A 21606-nucleotide genomic window follows, 5' to 3' on the forward strand; every position below is an offset into this window, starting at 1 on the left:
TTTGGCTTTGGATTGTGATGTACTGTACATACACATTGCACCCATATGGTACAGCACTATACTGTAGTGCTGAACAGGTCATGCACTTTCTAAGCACTATTCATGTCTACATTCTATGGGAAATCATGGGCGCTTAGATTCTAGGAGGTTATTCATGGCTCCAAAATGTGATCGGAAAGGCTAAAAACCCCAATGTCCTGCGGGTTCGCTCTGAGAACCGCTTGACTTTTCTCTCTTGTTCATCTCCCTCCAGTGCCTTCTCTATCTCTGCTTCGCTCCGGGACTGTAATACCACATCAATGCCTCAGCGGGGCTGTGGCACCAGGCAAATGTAAACAGAGAGGTCATCCCTCCTCTCTCGTGCTGTGCTTAGGTCTTTTTCTCATCCCTCCATCGCCTCTGAAAGGTCTAGCCTTTCACACGGGACAAGCGAGGGATGAAGGTGAAGCATGACATCCCATTTGAGGTTTAATGAAAGCGAGGGAGGAGAGGGTGTAAATGACTCAGGGATCTCAGCAGATGAGAAGATGTAGCAGTGGTCTGAAGAGAGGCAGAGCTGTCGATGAATAGGCCACAGCTGGAGAGATGGATGAATGAATGGAGTGAAAGGGGAGGAAAAAAAAGGATAGTTTACCCACCCATTCTTTCATAACTTTCTTCCCATAATGTATTATTGCCATACAAAATATTTATTTTCTGACCAATGTCAAGAAAACATACATATTATGTTTCCCTGATATGTCACAGATATATGTTTAAAGCATTATTCTGTCCTATTGTCAGTATACCTGTTCTAATACCTAAGCTGGCTTGCAATGATGGAGTCTCATTCATAAAGCTAATGGGATATAATATTTTGAAATATTTTTGTTTTTCATATGAATTATAGATTTATATTTTACTTTCTCTCACTTCGTCTGACATCTTTATTCATTGCAATGCAATCTGGTTTAGCAGATTTTTTTTTTTTTTTTTTTTTTTTTCAAAAAGGATGCATTAAATTGATCAAATAATGCATTGCATAATTAAATCAAATAATATAATATTACTTGAGCACCAAATCAGCATGTTAGAATGATTTCTGAAGATTCATGCTGAAGACTATATGCTGAAAATTCAGCTTTGCCATCACAGGGAAAAAATTGAAAATATCTCAAATGTTTTTCTTTTTTGTTTTAAATTGCAATAATATTTCACAATATTATTTTTATTATTTTTTTAGGTCAAATAAATTCAGCCTTGTGCAATAGACTTCTTTCAAAACCATTAAACAATCAGACCCCAAACATTTGATGTCTTAAAAATTGTAACTTCTTAGACAGTACACTAGGTTTTGGAACAAAGCAAATATAATATCAGCATTTGAAAATGTCCTCCATTTAAAAAATGTAAACACTTTCTCAGTGCTTTGTGCTCTGTGGTTGGAGAATTAAACTGGGAACTTTTACTAGTCCAAGGTCTCCCAACTTTGACATCTCAGAAACAGAAATAGAAGCCAGCAATAAAAGCAGATTTGTCCACTGAGACTAATGCCCACACTGTTAGTAAGTGGTAAATGCAAAAATGGTAACATTAGCTGAATACTGAGGCAGTAACCTCGAAGGCACATACGTGAATTTTTTTAAAAGTACAATTTTATTTTTCAAACAGTGTAGGGCCAGACAAATCAAAGGATTGTATTTTAATTTTTTTTTTTTTTTTTTTTTAAATAACGTTGAGCTAAAAGTACGACATTTTATTAGAAGCTGAAAGCTTTATCAAATGACCCAACATAATTATTAAATGAACAAATAGGGGGCAGTTTAAGTGCACTTACATCGACAGACATTCAAACTCAGCTGTAATCTGTTGAGCTTTCTGGGAGTTCTGCAGGCACAGATTCTGTGTGTGGCTTGCTGATGTCTAATTATTCCTCTATTACGCTTCTCAAATCTTAGTGTCCCTTTCATTCACTGCCCACTTCCTGTCAGGCATTACACATATGCCCGCTTTCAGACACAATTACATATGCCACGCAAAACACTGTACAGTACAACTGTGACTCATCAATATAATCACCCAACTGCTGTTTCAGTGGCCGTATAAAACAGCGTGGGATAAATTGGCTTAAATTCAATGCATTAACGATTACATAAAATGTAGGGCAATTAGCAATGGGTGCTAAAGGTTTTTAATGTGGCATGCGCTCCACCATGCTCTGTTGCCCATTAGTGATATTAGAGCAATGTGCAACACATAATAGTTTTTTTTTTTTTCACAGAGATTGTTAGTTTGGTGTTTGGAGTTAAAGCCGCCACCATTGACCTGTGTATATTTATGTATCCCATAAGCCCCCAAATGGCTTCTAATGCGTGAGTTGAGAGATATTGAAAAGGCAGGACTGCTCCATCATCTCTGTGCCACTGTAAGTTTCCTGTGAAGCGGAGCCTGGCTATGTGTACACATACGCGCACACACACACAAATAAAACCGCATCAACTCAAAGTGTGTATAACCTTAAAACAATATACACTTGAGGAGACTGAGAATCTGTGGAGCACCCAGTCCATATGAAAGGAAAAAAAAAAAAAAAAAAAAAGAAAAAACACACATGAAATGCATCTCATACATATAAACACAGCACAAACCAATACACACACTGGGGACAAGAGGAAAATAATTGGGTTTTAAAGTGTGTAGGGGTGAAACCTGATCAGGGTGCAATAAATTCCTACATTTCCTTTCTAATGGGAAACAAAAATACAGAGGTAGAGAGAGAGAGATGGGCACGAAACAGAGGAAAAATGCTACAGGCAAGCTAACATGCAGCTGATATTGATCAGTGGGTGTCCAGCAATGATAATTGGAGGTTTTAATTGTCAGAGGGTTGAGATGGAAAGAAGCTGATGAATAAATGCATCATTCTGTCTGTTTTGTTGATTTTAATGTGGAGCTTTATGTGTTCTGCTGATTTTTTTTTTGCAACGTGAATTTCTCTCACAGAATTGTGTGTTTGGTTTGTGTGTGTGTGTGAGAGAGAGAGAGGGAGAGAAAGAGAGAGAGAGAAATAATTCCTTACATCAGTCTTTTATCTTTCACGGCCTGTTCTTTTTCTCCCATTTTAATATGGAAATCATTTTTATGAAACACATATGCACTTCTTACACGCACGCACGTATCCCTGTAACGTTTATAACATAATGTCTGTCAGAAGCAGCTTCTCCCTCATTCATCATGTGTATTTAGCAGGAGAGCAAAGCCGTTTCCCTTCTTCAGTGGAAATACTTCTGTCGCCAGTCCATTTAAACACATCCTCTCCCTCTATCGCTCTGTTTCTTTTTTGCTTCAAGTTTGTTCTCCATTCAACTTATCTCCAGTAATGTCTCTGCTCATTCCTCGTAAATATAGTGTTTCAAAACATTTCCCCCCCTCCAAAACCCATTTTAACTGTTTTCGGTGTAGTCTTGAAAATCCCCATTTCTGTCACACACACATACGTTTGTTTTCCACATGGATCTGTGCATGGGTCGCGCTTCCTCTGCGCTGACTTTAGACGTTCTCCCAGCCTGCTAAAATAAACCAACGTGGTCTTGAGACTTTGAACAAATAAGCAGCTCACTTTGGTCCAGATCCTCGAGCGACTATCCTGACGGAGTAAGTGATTGTTCCTTTACCTCCCTGATTAAAAGAAACAGGCTGGAATATAATACCAGCACTATTACAACCCAACCGGAAAAATAGTAGGCCTAATCCTGTAGAAAATAAGTGCTGTTGTACATTGTGACTGGCAAAGCACTATGAAAGAAAATGGTGGAAGAGATTAGAGATTTTAACTTTACGCTGGACACTGAAGCAGGACAGAAGGCTTTTAAGATCGCCTGATTCGTTCTAGACGGAACGCAATAGTAAGCCAGGGGTTGTTAAATAGATTTTTTTTTCTCACTGAAGTATAAAAGAGGCTTTTGTCTGTCCCAAGAAGAAACACTGTACTTTCAAGAAAACTCAGTGTGCACGCTGAATCTTTGCCTGTGGCTGGTCACTCCCAGTGTAAGTTCTACACTGTGCAAATTGTTGTCATGGGAAATATACTGTTATATAAGTTAAAAGAAGGATGAATGTCAATCATCAAGACGATGACAAAAACAGCAATAGCCTGAGCATGTATTGCATGTCAAAAAACATTTTTAATAGTCGTGTCACAAAGTTCACAACCAATGTTTTTTCTGTTGCCAACAGCACCAAACCAAAATTGCAAAAATAATAAGTTTACATATTCCTCTACCACCCCTTACACACATCTTCCAGGGTTCAGACCAATGAGACTTTTAGCTAAAACAACATATCAGGCAGGGAATAATATCATGAATAATAACATTTCATGCTTTTAAGAGCTTATGCATTTAGACGACGAATAGTCAGTCACAGGTGATCCTCACTCCAATCCAGAATAATAATATTATGTCACTACTGTTAACAGACACAACTTTTGATCTAAGTAAATGGTTAACATTAAGACTGATAAATGCTGTAAACTAATATAGTTAACAGATTAGCAGCAGTATTGGGGAAAATTAACCTTTTAAAGTAGCTAATGCATTACAATATTGCGTTTCTCCCTAAAAAAGTAACTGATCGTGTTAGTAAAGCTATTAGTTAGTAAAGTATTAGCAAATGAAAAGGCCTTTTCACACCAAAAGTGAAATAAATTAAGGAAATTCAAGCTGAAGGAAATGCAAATTCACATTTATACAGTAAAGGGCGCAGCTCAAACAAATATCACGGCTGTGCTGCTTCAGCAATAATAAAAGTGACATAAACACAAATGTGATGTTTATCTAAAGTCACTTTTGCTTACTAGTATGGTTTAATTGAATCGTCGAAGGTCAGCAGCAAACATATTGCTTAATAACTTGAGATTAATTACATTTTTGTCAATTATTGCAGGTCTGCATACTATTCGGAGTATGCATTTTACTACTTTTATTCACTGAGGAATACGGAATCAGGTTGTGTGCAAGTGAGATAAGTCAACGTGATCTCATGAGAATACGTATGTATGTGTACGTAAAGTGTCGTTCTATCATACGTATATATAATTACGTTTTATATGCGCAGAAACGTATAATACTGACGTATTTACAGCACTAAAACGTAAAATATTTACGTATTGACAGCACAAAAACGTAATTTATTTACGTATGAACAAATCCACCGACGTACACATTGTACGTATCACAATTTATGCATATTAATATCGTAGCATTATGTTTTGACTATTGCATCCCACTGTCTTATTAATGAAGTTTTCAGTCGCATTATTGATATAATACTCATAAATATTAACATTTTGCTCGTTTCGCCTGCATGGTGTTAAACAATACACTATAAAACCTTAAAAAATACATTCTTTAACGTTACTCGTTCAACCATTTTGTAATAGTTTATTTACCTTGAGACACATAAAGCGTTTTCTCCTATAAAACACAACAAAAATTCACAAAAGACATCAATTTTATTAGTTTGATGTAATCCAAATCTTTAGAATCCATAGTTGTTTGCAAGAAACAACTCCTAATTCAGCGATTTCAGCCTCCTGTCCAGTCGTGATCTCCATTCTCAGCAGCGACCGTAACGTTACATGTCAAACCCCGCGCTGGTGATGAATTCAAATTCAAATATTGCGCCCATACGTCATCTTTTACGGCAGCGATATCAAACGTTCATTGGCTCTTCCCTGCTCCGTCACAGTTTGCGACATGAAGGACTGTAGACGGTTGGTTAGTTTAGTTCATTTGAATTTTGAAATGGAGAAGCGCGAACCAACCGAAGCCGGATTAACATTTTCATTAGTAATTTAATTTCTGCTCTGTACTTCATACAAAACTATTACAATACTGCCAGAGAGAAGACTGCGACTGCAACGCTTCATCATGTGAACGGCTTTTGGTATCGGTTTTGACATTTTCGCAATAAATAAATTATTGTGATTATACTTGTCTGTTAGTTATGTTTTTCTTCATAATTGTAGTTTTTTACGTAGTTTTAAGGAATTGTTATGGTAGGTTTAGGGGTAGGAGTAGGTGGCTCAAAATATATTTTAATGCTATATTGTTAATAAAACTGCCCTTTCCCAACACCTGTCCGTTACGTTTTATCCTTTTTTATATTAAGTATAAAATGGGTATGTTTAGGTTTGGGATTAGGGTTACGGGATCTTACATTTATCTATAAAATAGTAAAAAGGGAAATTATCCAGATATCTTTATGATATAGAATATACGTAAATAGTTTACGTTTTGTAGCTGTAAAAACGTAATAATGTTACGTTTAAATGTTGCAGATACGTCTATATTATACGTTTCAGCATCTATCCAAACGTACTAAAAAGTACGTTTTCTATCTTTGCAAAAACGTAAAATAGCTACGTATTAACAATGAGACCAGGCTGGATAAGTAAATGCATGTTCACATTTAGTCCAGAACTGCAATAACCGTCATGTTTACACAGCGCCCAAAGCACATCTGCACCTTACTCCCATTTATCTCAATGTAGGGAGTGTGGGGACAGAAGAGTTTTGTGTGCTTTTTTTTTTTTTTGACAGAATAGGCACAGGCAGAACATGAGTCTCCAAATTTGATTAGATTGCTGTAAATTTTCACTCTTACAGAGACAAGCCAAGTCAAAGACTAGCAGTCTTCAAAAACAGTTACGCTTTCACTTCAAAAGTCATTTCACATGCAGAATGAAAAATAAATAAATATTGAAAAACATGATTTTGTACAGAACACAGTATGATACAAACACAAACCGCCACAAACCACTCTCACGCTCGTGCACACACATGCGCTAAAACCTCAAGGCATTACCGAGACCACAAAATGCATCATCGTGCACATCGATTGGACACAGTAATTACAGAGAGATGCTTAATGGCGAGTAAGTGACCATGGTAACCAACCAGCGTTTTTCTGCAAACTTCAAACCCTTTCCACACACCTGCCCAGACTCAAGAGGGCTTTTAACACAGGGAGGGGCACCATTCTCCTCTCGCTCTCTCACAAACAAGCACACAAACGCAAATATGAACATAAGGAGAGCTGGAAAAAAAAAATGGAACATAATGATACTGAATCAAAGCGAAAAATGAACAAAGTATAGCTGCAGCAAATTGGGAGGGAAGATGGATGGCTTGAGAGGGGACATGGTCATGTCAGTGGTCAGTATAAAAAAGCTGTGGACTGCAGCTCAAGGCTGGTCTGGCTTCGGTCGCACAGCAAAGCGGCCAGATTTAAATGGAGCTGCTCACAGGCTTCGGGCCAGACCTGCAGACTACATCTCTGGATCTCCAGACAAAGCCAACAAGCTTCTGTTTGTTTCTCTTCCTCTCGGCTTCCAAATTACAACAGTGCACACAAATTTAACAAGCAAATGAGTTTCTCCTCTCCAACATTTCTCCCCACACTTTGCTCTTGCTGTCATAACAGCACAAAAACACGCTTTTCTCTCACGCTCATCCAGCGGTATATTAGCGGTGAAATCCCAGCCTCCTTCCTAATGACCAGCATATATGGCACATTCTGCAACTGCGATGCATCCGGCAATACAGATAAACAGCATTCATATTGGTGTGTGTGCGCAGTCTAAATGTGTTTGCTTCAAAGAGTAAACACTAGTGGTCTAATGTGTAATCGAACATTGTTATCCCTAATGGAGGACAGTCATTTGCTAATGTTAATTACTAACATTAGTCTCAATCATTACCAATGTGTGGATATATATGGCATAATGACTTGTGCTAATGTGCATGTGGTAATGGTCAGCGCGTCCAGGTCGACAGGTCGAGCCAGTCTCAGGAGGAGTCTCATCTTGGCTCGACTAATGCTAGCAAACCACCTACGGCTGGCACTAACTTTGAATGTGGTTTCATTGGATTTCATCAGAAATGAGCAAGATTTTCAGCATTACAGAGAAAAGTAGCACATGTAGGATGCGTTCACATTTCTCACCCTGCTTAGTTTAAATGGAGAGGCAGGAACAAGATTTTTTTTTTTTCTGCTTTTAAAGGCAATTTTAGTAAATGTCACACATTCACACTTCTCACACCATAATGGACTGCTACTTGTCATCATTTCACTCTGCAAGGGAAAAGGTTAACCTTACAATGATGACATTTTTCTGTGGAGAAGCAACATATGTGTATGTTTAATCCTGTGAACACCTTGATTTTCAGTCAATGATAATTTAAATGTATATGGAAAATATCTGGAGATTTTGTGAAAATGTTCTCACTGTGGCTTGTGGCTTGGCAACATGCTTATTATTGGGAGAAAATAGTTATATTATTTTTCAAGAAAATATACAAATATTTTAATCATCATAATTTATTAACCCTTAACATAATTAACCATTGACAAAGTAGTAGTCAAAATAAAGACCCACATTATAAAAAGTTGGAATGTGTGTGTGTGTTTTTTTTTTTTTCCTTTTTTAAATGAACGACACACTGTCACGAAGACCTGAAACGGCTTATACTGTATGCATTTTGGGACACGTTGACCTTTTTGAATAAATGTAAACAACAACAACGACATCACAGCATGTTTGAAATTGTGGTGAGTCAATTACAGAATTGTTATTCTTTGGTGAGCTATTCAAAAGTAATTTAGCCACAACTTCCTGACTTCTACATAAGATACACCCAGTCCCAACCTCACGACTTTATTTATAATCTAAAAAACATAAAAGCTATCAGCGTATCAACTGTTAAAACATATTATGGTTGATGAAAGGAACAAAGCATTTGAATGCGTGTTCACTCCCATCCTGAGAGAAAAAAAAAAAAAAAAAAAAAAAAAAACTAATTTTAGCAAAATGCAGCAAAAAAGTTTGGGAGGCACATGGGCATACAATTTCACCAGTGTCAATGATAAGAATATAGACAGACGCTTACTCACTTCTTTAGATAGTTCCTCTGACATCACTCCTCCACCCCCAAAACGCCTGTTTTCCTCCAAATCTGTATTGTCCAAACTTTCCATTGCAGCCAGCAAGACAATCTGTCTACGAAAGAAAGAAAGAAAGAACTGTACTGTAGTGGTCATATGGTCATGGTACTTGGTGTATTCATTAATTCATCGATTCTTTCCTTCTGGGATCAAAGGGTTGAAGCCAATCCCAGTTTCTACTTCATTTATACTGTGATGAAACATTCAAATATACAGTGAGTGGTCCAAATCTGGCAGTACCATAACAGTTGTGCAAGTGGTGTAAACACATCAGACTATAACAGTCTCCCGAATAAATAACTTTTATTTTTAAAGAAAAAAAAATGAGATTATGCCAAACTATTATGTTATTTACATTTTTACGATTTTGGTGCATAAGTTACACTCTTCTCAAAACCACATAATGAATCTTTTTTTGTCTTTTCCATTAAGGTGTAAGTTGCTATCCTGAATAACTTACATTTTTAGAGAGCTGAAAGAATTAATTTCGTCCAATACTATTAAAAACGGTCCACCTTATTGCCTCCTTGGCTATAGTCCATAAAACATTATTCAAATTATTTAACAAAAAATCATGTGCAAACACGGAAGTTCAACCATCAGTTTTGGAGATTTTAGTCATTGTCCATTCAAGTAGAATAGAGCTGTATTTGCATGACTGGAAACAGCTTGTGGGGAATTAGAAAAATGATCTCAGTAGGTACGTTTACATGGACACCTTTTGGTTCAATCCGATTGATGGATCCGAACACGGTGTTTACATAAACGATAAATAAAGTAATTGTGTCGATGTGCATGTTTAAATTGGAATTGATTTTTTTTTTTTTACATGCACACAATGCACGAATATGCCACTGTTCGAGTATAACTATTCTCCTCCATTAGTTGTTTGTTTGTTTTAAACAGCATACTTAATATTTATCCAACTCTGGTCATGATTTGAATACGATGAGCATGAACCGCTGCTATAAGTGTCCGTGTAAACGCAGCTAGTGATTGGCCTTCAAAGTCTGTTTTCTGTGGTCTCAAATGGCACTGTAGATGTCAGATTAAAATTGACTTAGAGTAGTTTAATGTCTTTTCAACTGCACTGTATAGGAACACGTAAAGTAAGGTCCTCCAGCAGCCAGTGATGAGGCCTCATTCATACACAAACACACTGTTCAAGAAGTATGAGAAAAATATGGACAAGACAGTTATAAATAAGCAATGATCTGCTAGTGTATGAAAGAAGCGATACTGGTAGATTTATCCTCATGCCCACTGTTTTGTTTCTCCAAGGCCTGAAAGCATGACCCCAGATTTATGAGGCTCCGCTCGGCCATTCTGTCAACATACATACACACACCACCAAGACTAGACCCGTGTCCCTAGTGTGTTTGCACACAGCTCAGAATAGAGTTGTGCTGTCAACGGAAGGGAATGTTTTAATCAGAAGGCAAACCAAGCATTGACTTATGTAGACACAAGCATGAACAAACATAAGGATAAGTTCAGGAGTTCACATTTACAAATGAGTCAGATAGAATAAATGCATATTTTGCATGCTGTCTGAGGAGAGGGCTCAGTATTCGGCCCGAACCCAAGTACTCCCCCCGTATTGCTGGTTAAGAAGCAACCAGGTGAGTGTGAGGAGATGGGGTGATGGAGGGATGCTGAAAAACTGTCGAGGAACATTGGTGAGTCAAATGAGTATATATATAGGTATCCAACTCAAGCTGATTGGCTAGAAATGTTGATTACTGATTGTCGACAGCTGGTTGGAATGATGTGATAATTGGATCACTCATTTGCAGCCCATTCTCACCCCCAAGGCGTCACTTAACTGACGCCTTGGGAAGCATTTGGACATGCTTCAATATCTGACGCTTTAGGCGCCCTTTAGCGTCAGTTAGATGACGCCCTAGGATCGCGTGTACCCTACCCCCACCCCACACCTAAACCTAACCGCGTCCTCTAACTGACGCTTTCCTTTAGCGTCAGTTAGATGACGCCGTAGGATCGCGTCATGTAAGTGACGCTAAAGGGCGCCTAAAACGTCAAATATTGAAGCATGGTCAAAGGTGACGCCTTGGGGTGAGAATGCTTTGCATTTGAACGTGCTAATCCCGAACTTTGTTTATAAAACTTCATTAAAAATAAAATTAAAAATCCATGGAAACTTTTTAATCATGACTTTTTTAATGCCTTAATGGACAGCTTTTATTGATTTACTAATATATATATATATATATATATATATATATATATATATATATATATATACTGCACTGCTAATTTGGAGGATGTGTTTAGGTGGATGCAGGTCTCTAAGAAAGAAGCAAGTGAAAGAAAGCAAAAAAAAAAAAAAGTGTCAATGTTAGTCAGTGGTATAAAGAGGGCAGAAGTACGGAAGACTGCGAGTGGAGCTCGTGTATCACTGTTAGAGCCAAATGAGCCCAACACACACATACAGAAATAAACCTATACTGAACACAAATCAATTCAAACACATCTCTCATGCACGCACACGCACATCACCAGCCTGAAATGTAATGAATAATCACTACTGCTGAAACAATTTCTCACTCAGATCTCAGGCTTCAGCATTTTAAGTCTCTCCGTGGTAAGTTGCTGCCAAGTTCAACAAAGTGCTAGAAATAATAATTAGTTGCCATGACAACGGCGACTGGAAAGGGGGTAGTTATGAAGACTAAACAATACAGAGAGGAATCAGTACCAGGAACCATTTGCATTTGAAGTGTGAAAGTTAGCACATATCTGTGCGTGTACGCGTGTCACATGGTTTTAATCCGAGCACAGAATGTGTCATAAACGACAAAACAATTTTTAAGAAATATATTTAATTATGATCCAAGTATGTGCACATTTAATAAATATGTGCAAAATGACATCAGCAGAGGTGGGCCAGACAGCACAGTGATATCTGATTACTTTAATGTGGTGACTTTCGCCTCACCTCGGTTATATTTCCACTTTCTTCATGGCGAAATTCTCCACATTACCCACCGGGATCATTAACAACATTTTCTCATTGTGGGCCGGCCCTGATGACATTAAAATCCAGTCTTTAGGACAAATGGGAAATTGCGGGGAAGTGGGGGAAGGAGGGAGGAAGATTAAATGTTATTACAACAGAGGGACATCCAATAGGAACATATGGCGCTAATGCTATCAGATTTCCCAGAGCATGCTGGGAAAGCACGTCGAGAGTCTCTTCTGATTGCCCGGCGCTAACAATACATTGACAATCTCATTTGCTTGGAGCCCAACTCAGAGAATGGTTATCTAATGAAGTCATATGCATTTATTTCCTCCATGTGCCTGAGAGTTTTCTGGCACTGCAAATGTAACCAAGAGCAGGTGCACTTTGAAGGAAACCAAATGATACGAAGCGGACGGGTCCATTTATTGGATTTGATTATTTAAATAAAAACGCTCAGTGCGTTTAATATTCCTCCGCTGCAATTTATCAAAAGACACAATGACACATTTTAAAATGTAAAAAAAAATCCTGCAGCACCCATCAGCTAAATCACTTTGGGCACTGATATAGCTAATGTGAGTAACAGACAATCTTTAAAAATCAGGGTCGAGCTCAGCACAAACTCCTTCTGCTTTCAATCCCAACCAACGTACATCACGTAGGACTGCAATCACTGAAAATATCCATAAAGAATTTCTTTCTAAGGCTCCTACAATAGTTCTTTTTCAATAATACTGGATGTAATTAAGACCTGCCAAAGTCAGAATCTATGCATATGACTGCGTGCATGGTCATTTGTGCTACAAAAAGAGTAAGAGTACTGTGTTATCATCTCCAACTGTTGCTAGGAGCAGACAATTCATCTATTCAGTTGTCATGGTGATATTAATGTCTTTTTTTTCCCCTGCTGCAGGTCAATGATTTGTTGTTATAGAGAGTATTTTTTGTGGCTTTTGTGTTAAACGGCAGTAATTACAATGACAAGACCCTCAGGAACAGAACAAATCGGACTGCATAAAAGGACAATCAGGATTTTCTCACTGCAGTGTGAGTGTTGAACAGCTCCCAGAAGTGATAATAACAAAAGCAACGGACGCATGCAGCAACTAGTTGAAGCACCAACCCACAATGTCTTTTCTTAAAAATTCACATGCAGATCTGTCCTCTCGCTTGGCAGATGATGAAGCTTCACGGGGGGTGATTATCCATTCCAAATGATCACACACACACACACACACACACACACACACACACACACACACACACACACATACACACACACACACGCACATGTGTGTGGTGTCACAGATGCCCTAGCACGAGAAGGCATTGTCACCATGACCTGCCAGCCACCTTTGGCTTAGTGGAAATGATCAAATGTCACAGTGTTCCACGCCACTCCGGTTCCACAGGGGCCCTTCATCATGTGGCACCCAAGATGGAAAGAAAGTGTGAGTTTGCAAAAGGTGAGACCTGTAAGAATAAGTGATGTGTGATGCTGAATTGGATGAGGAAGATAAGAGAAAGAGAGAATATCTTATTTAGTTTAGTCTGAGTTATAGCCATACCACAAAAGATACAGTGCTGTTATTAGAATATTAGCATTTTTATATACAATTGTAAAGCAAGGGTAAATTCATGTTTTCCAGAAAGAAACAAAATATATTTTTACATTTATGATAATAAGAGATGTTGCTTGAGCACCAAAGACTCAATCCTGGAACAATGGCTTCTCAAAAAACTTTGCCATCACACCTTTTTTTTTTCTCTCTCTCTTTTCTTCTTTCAGCTTTGTCATTCAAGGAATAAATAACTTTTCAAAATTTAAAATAGATAAAGTGTTATTTTAAACTGTATTAATATTTCCCAATTGGGCTGTTTTCACTGCATTTTGGATCAAATATATGCCTTAAGCATAAGTGTCTTCTTTCAAAAAATAAATGAATAAATAAAAATGAGCAGCCTGTATCTCAACATACGTTTACAATCTCAGTGTGTTTTTTTTTTGTAAACACAACAGCTGCTTCAGACACACAAGAGAAGACATGCATGATGCATATCTGCTTAAAATAACCATGACCAGCACAGAGCCATAGAGAATCAAAAAAAAAGGAAATTAATTCCAGGCAATTCATTACATTTTCTTATTGGTAACCTGACACATAATCTAGTTTCAGAAATAAGCTTAAGCTTACTGATATTTTTGCCAATAATGTATTCTTTTTTTTTTTTTGTCTAAACACCTTTTTCCATATTTTTCTGTCGAAGGCTTTTTGTAAACATAGCAAACATCTGAAATTACAGTGCATCAATATGTTGATATTTAATGATCATGTGTCTAAGGTAAAATTACATGTAAAATTATGCTGTCTGTAAACTAAAAAAAAAAAAAAAAAAAAAAAAAAAACAATAGCCCACACCATAGAGTGTCTCTATGCCATAAAGACCTGTTTCTATACAGGTCTGTGAGGCAAGTAGCTTATACGCTGAGTTTCGGTTCATTTATGCTCCAGTTCACGCGCTGGCACCTCTGTGTCCTGATTATCAAGAATTAATAAATAAGAAGAAAATATAGTGGACAATATACAGTAATCGGGACGCTCCACAATATTATTATACAACATTATTGTAAAGTTATTACAGTTTTGTAGAACACAGAATTCCATGCACAAGGAAGAGTTTCTAAACTAAAAAAAAAAAAGACCCTGTCGGCAACAAATGAGTCTGTCCATCCAATATCTTCCATCCTAGCAACTAGTCTTCAAGAAATGTGGGTGTGTGAATTTCCTGTCTTGGCCCATGTTTCTAGTGTCCAATCACAGTGCAGTATGTCAAACATCAGTCTCTGTCAGAGCTGCGTCCTTATCACTTATGTCCTGTTTAAACCTACAAAAAGCTGTCTAGAGAGAAAAAAAAGTGTGTGTGAGAGAGACACAGAGTGAAAGGTGGAGTAGGACAAAACAGACAGATGCCTGACGAGGAGAGAGAGAGAGACCTGATAAGACAGAGGGAAATGGAGGGAGAGGGAATGATAACAGAACAAATTTCAGTGCAAGCTAAACGCAACATTAAAGAAAAATGCTTGGGGGGACAACGGTGTCATTTTTTGGACGTTAACCTGCTTTTTCCTATCCTGGTTTAATATGCTGAGAAAACTATAAACCATTAGCTTGACTTCCTGAAGAGTGTTAACTTTCATTACAGCTTTATCATGTTCAGGGGCAGAGCTACAGGTGGGCCAGGGTGAGCATGTGTTTTCAACATTAATCATTTAAAAAATGTTTCATTTGAGCACCAAATCTGCTCATTAGAGTACTTTTTTGCTTAAAGAAAATTCAGCTTTGCCATCAGGAATCAATTACACTTCAAAACATATTAAAATAGAAAAGAGTTATTTTAAACTGATATTATAATAATAACAATAATGTATCATGTTTGATCAAATCAATTCATACAATACTTTTTTGTACATACAGAATATAGAATCTTTTAGAATAAATGGTCAATAATATCTCACAATTTGGGTTAAACAAATATTGAATTAAATAATATTGCATTGTTTGTTATCTGATTTAATTGTCATAAATGACCATGCTAAAGTTGTGCTTTGGAATCTATGGCAGGTGCCGGTGTACCATTGATTGTAATGGAGAAAAAGGTTACTGGACAAGTTCTTCCCACAATGATTGGGTGAGCTCACAAAAGGTCTTTGTGAAAAAAGAAGGGTCACACTTTATTTTGATAGTCCACTTTAGACATTCAAATAACTATAAGTAACTTTGCCGCTACATGTCAACTAACTATCATCAGAGTATCATAGACTGTCTGCTTAATATCTGCTAACACTTTATTTTGTTGGTCCCCCAACAGACATTCTACTGACTATAAGTAACTGAGCAACTACACGTCAACTTGTTCTCCTAACCTGAACCCCAACCATAACCGTCTACTGACAGTCTACTACAGCCTACTAATACTCTAATGACAGTTAGTTGACATGTAGTTGAAAAGTTACTTATAGTAAGTAGAATGTCTAAAGTGACTATTGAAATAAAGTGTAACCAAAAGGAGAAGAAGAAAAGCCAATAATGACAGGTGTAGTACATTGAATGCTCAAAGTCTTGCAGGCAGTTAATGGAAGACTGTCATGACTCATAAAACATTTATATTGATTGTCATTTGTAAATATTGTAAAACGATAGTTTTAATCATCTCATTCCATTAATTTTATTTAGTAATTTTACTGTTTAGCTGGAGTTTGTGATTTTTTTTTCAAAGCAACAACACAGAGACTAAAAATAGCTTAGTACATATAATACATGACAAGTGAGATCAGTGCTTTTTGAAAAGAACCAGCACTCTTGAACACACACTCCTGATTGCTGATCAGAGGTTCAGCCCTCGTAAAGTGTGTTGTCACCCCAGTGTGAGGTGCTTTACGGCAGGATGCTATGTGCACTTAATCTAGTTCATGCCCAAACAATTCCTCAAGGTCTCCATAACTCCTCCTGAAGGATCTGCATTTAAGCGCATTCACAACCATGTATGAATGTGACTGCGTGTGCCATGAGGAGGTCATTCCATCCCGAATCCTTCCATTTTTCATGCAATGTTTCTGCATTAACACCTCACCGGATGTGCACTACCCCTTTTACACCCGTCCTGCATGACTAGGGATGTCGCCGACGGGACGTGCCCCGCGTATGTAAGTGTATATCACCGTAGTGGCGTATATACACCAGTATCAGATCAGTAAATTACATTGAGAGGGAGAGCTGAAGCATCTGTTCTGGTAATTTAATGACAGCAATAAGAAGGATCCTTGTACCCTCACGTACCTAGGCTGTTGTCCATAAGCCTCCTGGTGCATTCTGAGAAATGATACATGTATAAATTTGTCCTAGCGGAGATGGAGAGATATAAAATAACAAATAAGCTGCCTCCTGTGGATAGGTACAAATTGGTAAGCTAGAACTACATGAAGGCACGGAAGAGCGAGTTTGTGTTGGTGCATATCTGCATTTCACTAAGATGTTGAAGGTGTAAATCACTTATTTTGCTTTCCTTATGCCATATTACTCTCTTTATCTCCGTTTTTCTAACATGTAAGACACATTTTATGATCATGGTTTGCCAGGTGATCAATGGCAACAGTCAAAGTCAGATTTAGATTCAGTCTTGTTTAGGTGTGTCCCCTTCATATCTGGTAAGTTGGTCAATGAACTAATGTCGGAGTTTGAATTTGAGTTTGGAACTGATCTAGCAGTTAAGAGCAGTGCCATCCCAGAGCAGCAACAAACCACATACAGTACGGCAACACAGGAGTCCAATAAAAACAAGAAAATTTGTGAATTAAAAAGACCTGATGAGCAGACATATGGCAGCAGGTGTGTGTTTGGGTGTGTGTGTCTTCAGGTTTTTAGTCTGGTCCAAATAAAATAAAATAAATAATTCGAAGCTAACGTGTGGTAGCGTGCCACACACACTCCATTATGGCAGAAAATATACTGTGTATTACTGTACATGGGCGCTGAACAAAATGCTGGTCATCGTTCCTCCTGCAATCTTAGTTGAAGAGTACACGAATCAACACTTCCAGCTTTTCCCAAATCAATACTTTAGGCTCTGTGATATGAAGTCATTTATAAAAACGGTTAGTTCCAGGGCGGAATGTTGATTAGTCAATAAAGCATCCCAGCTGTGCTAAAATACACAATACAGTAACATCTATAACAAATAAATAAATAAATAAATAAATAAATAAATACAATAAAAAATATAATCTATTCTACTATTATTATATAAGAATTTAAATACGTTTTTTTACTGAAAATGCTACTGCTGCTTATCATTTGAGATACAGTTTTCTCCTATTAAATATTTAATAAATCTGAATAAATGTTATTTTTTAAGTTATTGTTTTATCGAAATAATGAACAGCTGTTTATCTATTCACAAAACTTAGTTTACACAGTGTATCCTACATGTGGCAACTGTGTTAATAAAACCATACTACACTGATAACATCAGCTGAAGTTTTGAACTTTATACACGTTTGTCTTACACATAGCCTCGAACTAACTGGCTAATACACAAACAGCATTGACATTGGTTTACGTTCTTAATCAAATTAAAAAATTACGTCATAAAGTATATATACATGAAAAATACATTTACAAAATTAATACATATACAAATTCAGGGCCAAAATGTTTGTACGTGTTTGTCGTAGACACAAAATAGCAGAACTAAAAAGCCAGCGCTGGCATTTGACACAATTAAAACATTACGTGTGAAATTATACATGCAAATACATTTAAAAAATATTAAATGTTACTTACAGGTCATGGCCCCAAAACTGCTGCCTCTGGTTGTCACGGGGTGGGTGCAGGCAGAAGAACAGGCAGAGTCCAAAAGTCCCAATACAATGATTTAATCATAAATAAACTGGATACAGGCAGGCGGAACACAGGGTAACATTAACATTGACCGACAAAGACAGACTGAAGGAGAGAGAACTAAATACACAGAGGAATCAGGCCTAATGGGGTGAAAACAGGTGAAACAGATGAACAAGACGAGGAACAGGTGGCTGATGAGGGAGTGAGTTCAGGAGTGGAGACAAGAGGATCCTGGGAAGTGTAGTGCTGATGACAAGACAGACTGGTGCAGACGAAGGACTGTGACACTGGTATTAACTCTTTCCCCGCCAGCGTTTTAAAAAAAAGTTGCCAGCCACCGCCAGGGTTTTTGACGATTTTCACTAAATTTTAATGCCACGCTGAATATTTTCTTGCATGAATATATGAAGATGATATATATAAAAATAAAGATCTGAGCCTCTGCTTTTAGGCAAAAAAAAAAAAAAAAAACGTTTTTATTTTATCTTCATTTGTTCTTTTTTTATTGCCTCTTGAACAGAGGTAGGTTTTGTCAAAAACACAACATTTTGGAAAAAAAACTGAGAAAAAGGTATTTTTATCAAACAAGTGCATTTAAAAGCAGAATACATTCAGATGTTGTTTCCTTCATATATAAAACTTTCCAAAATAAATTAAAAACATAAATAAATGTAAAATATATCAAATTTAGGCGCTGTAATTTGCTTTTGAGTGGTACACAGAGTAACTTTTTACCAGGATGTAAGGGGACACCACAACTTTTGCAATAAAACTTCTGCCTCTGCCTCTCTGTGTTCTACCTGTGAATAATGAAAAATTGGAACTACTTTCAATAAACAGGCCTAGAATCACACACACACACACACAAATACATATTACAATGTGGTAAATGTGCACAAAGAGAGAAATAATTTGACAATTACACGCTCATATTTAGACAGCCACACATTAAATGCCTGCACACACACACATAAATATTATAGTGTGATAATATTATACGATCTATCTGCGGCACATCCATGGCTAGAACTTTCTGTGACAACATGTGCATCTCTCTCACTGACTACTTCGTCCCGATCAGATTCAGAATTATCAAATAAAGAGTGATCGGACTCCGAGTCCATTAACCTCCAGTACTTCAGCCATATACCTCTGCATTGTCTGTCTGATACATTCTCACTACTCCACTGTTTGAGACGATTGCAATCTGTTTCTGTGATCAAAGAGTTGCGCACTCATTCAGAACATGCGCGCGGGTCTTCCTTACTGTATACCACCTAAAACACGGATACCCGGAAAATTCCGTGTTTGGCGGGGATGCGTTTTTTCATAAAACCCGGAAAATTCCGTGTTTGGCGGGGAAAGAGTTAAAGTTGGAACTGCTTCATGTTTTAGTAACAGTTTCTTGTTGAATCCGGCATTGAATTGGTGGAGATTCTGGAAGCTGTCTTCCATAAAATGCGCAGCACAGAGAGCTAAATTATGAATGTTATTTTCAGGAACATAGTCAAACATAAATTGTATCCATTGTTGGCGAACTACAACATCCATGGGAAGCCTGAACACAGAAAACCTGACAGCTGGGTGAAAATAACACACTTTCGACAAGCCGCAGAAGTATGGCCATGCCCTTTTTTGCATATACCGGAGGTTGATGTATGGGTTAGTTACGTATAAAACCCGTTGTAGTCCCATTTGAGTCATTTTTGAAGGCATTAAACTTCCTGATTTTTAAAAGACGATATCTCTGCGTACGTTGAACTTTCAGCGCTGCAACTTTGCAGATACTATTCATGCACCAACAGCCACATTACAAACTATTTAAAATGAAAAAAAGTGAAATCGCAATCAACCACCCCTTTAAAATATAATGAAAAAAGAATAATATTTATACAGCTGACATTTCAAACACTGAAATTATCAATAACCTAATGTTTCTGGATAACATTAATAACTTAAAATTTATGATTACTTAAAATAAATGAGTCATATTGGATAAAAATTAAATAATTCCCTTAGGATTGTTATGGTTTTCAGTGAATACATTTACAAATAAAATACACTTCACTAAATTAACAAATATTTACAATTCAATTATATATATATATATATATATATATATATATATATATATATATATATATATATATATATATATATATATATATATATTAACTGGCCCATAACCAGAAGGATAGCCTACTAAATTAATTTACTTAACACAATAGCATTTGCAATAAAATGTGTTCTAAATATTTGTTTTATGCAGTAATTATAAACTTAATAGGACCATTAAGATTTTTTTTGCACTGTGGTATTTCCGTTCCAGTTCTCATTACTGCAATGCTTCTGGCTGATACTTTTAGGTTTGTTTGTAATTCTCATTCTCACAAGAATCGCCCACAGCATATACCTGCAAAACTGAATTGATTTAAGCTACGATTAAGTGATTTTACAGGTTATAAACATAGCAAAGCTGCGTTAATTATTAAAGAACACTTTAAAGTGGTTGTTCTGGTATATAATTTCAATGTAATTTTCTAGGCTGACTTTCATTTTCCCCAGAGTGATTTTCAAGTGGTGTATCTTAAACATAATTGAAGGGTTCTGGATGTTTTTCCACTACTGTTTCCAGGTAGGCGGAGGACAGATTTGAGGCTTTTACTGCAAAAGTTCAGCTCTCCAGTGAAAAGTAATCAGAGCACCTCCACTCCTCAGATGTTCAGATTCATTTAAATGTCTGGGACAGGAAATAGCAGATGTGGAGAGTAATTACACTTTCATCCATAATACGTATATTTTCCTCAAATCTGATTGGCTGAGAAGCAGGCACGTTGGGTGGGTTGTCAGTGTGAGGTGTTGTTGCTATGATTTGCATCACTTGTGTGTGACTGTCTTGCTTCGGACTTGACTGAAGAGGTCAGTCTCTGTTTTCAAGGGTCGAAAACTCCGGAGTAGTGTGTGTGAACGGAAGGCGCAATGGTAGCGAAGGTTATGCATTTTAAAATGAAAATGCACTGGTGTAAACGTAGGTCTCCCACAATCTGTTTGGGAACCGATTCTCTTGAGTCAAATATTGTTCTTTCAGTGAGTAGGCCTATATGGCTTAACAGCTTAACTTTTTTTTCAATAATAAAAAAGTAATATGTCAATTCAATTAAAAATCTACATATCACATATTTTAAAATATTACATAATTCATTGAAGCCTGTTTGTCATGTGTAATACACTGAC

The 21606-nt window shown here is 37.1% G+C and overlaps 1 long non-coding RNA gene across 1 annotated transcript; it reads right to left on the reverse strand.

The window, feature by feature from the left end:
* Positions 1-5294: 5294 nt before the first annotated feature.
* LOC148978339 (uncharacterized) lies at positions 5295-18623 on the reverse strand. The gene is made up of 3 exons (XR_016169290.1): positions 18313-18623; positions 8935-9040; positions 5295-8803 (listed from the first exon to the last, which is right to left on the reverse strand). It is a non-coding gene; the product is annotated as an uncharacterized LOC148978339 (long non-coding RNA).
* Positions 18624-21606: the final 2983 nt, after the last annotated feature.

Source organism: Pimephales promelas, chromosome 7 (assembly GCF_988280905.1).
Source record: "Pimephales promelas chromosome 7, fPimPro1.hap1.1, whole genome shotgun sequence".
Lineage (NCBI taxonomy): Eukaryota > Metazoa > Chordata > Actinopteri > Cypriniformes > Leuciscidae > Pimephales > Pimephales promelas.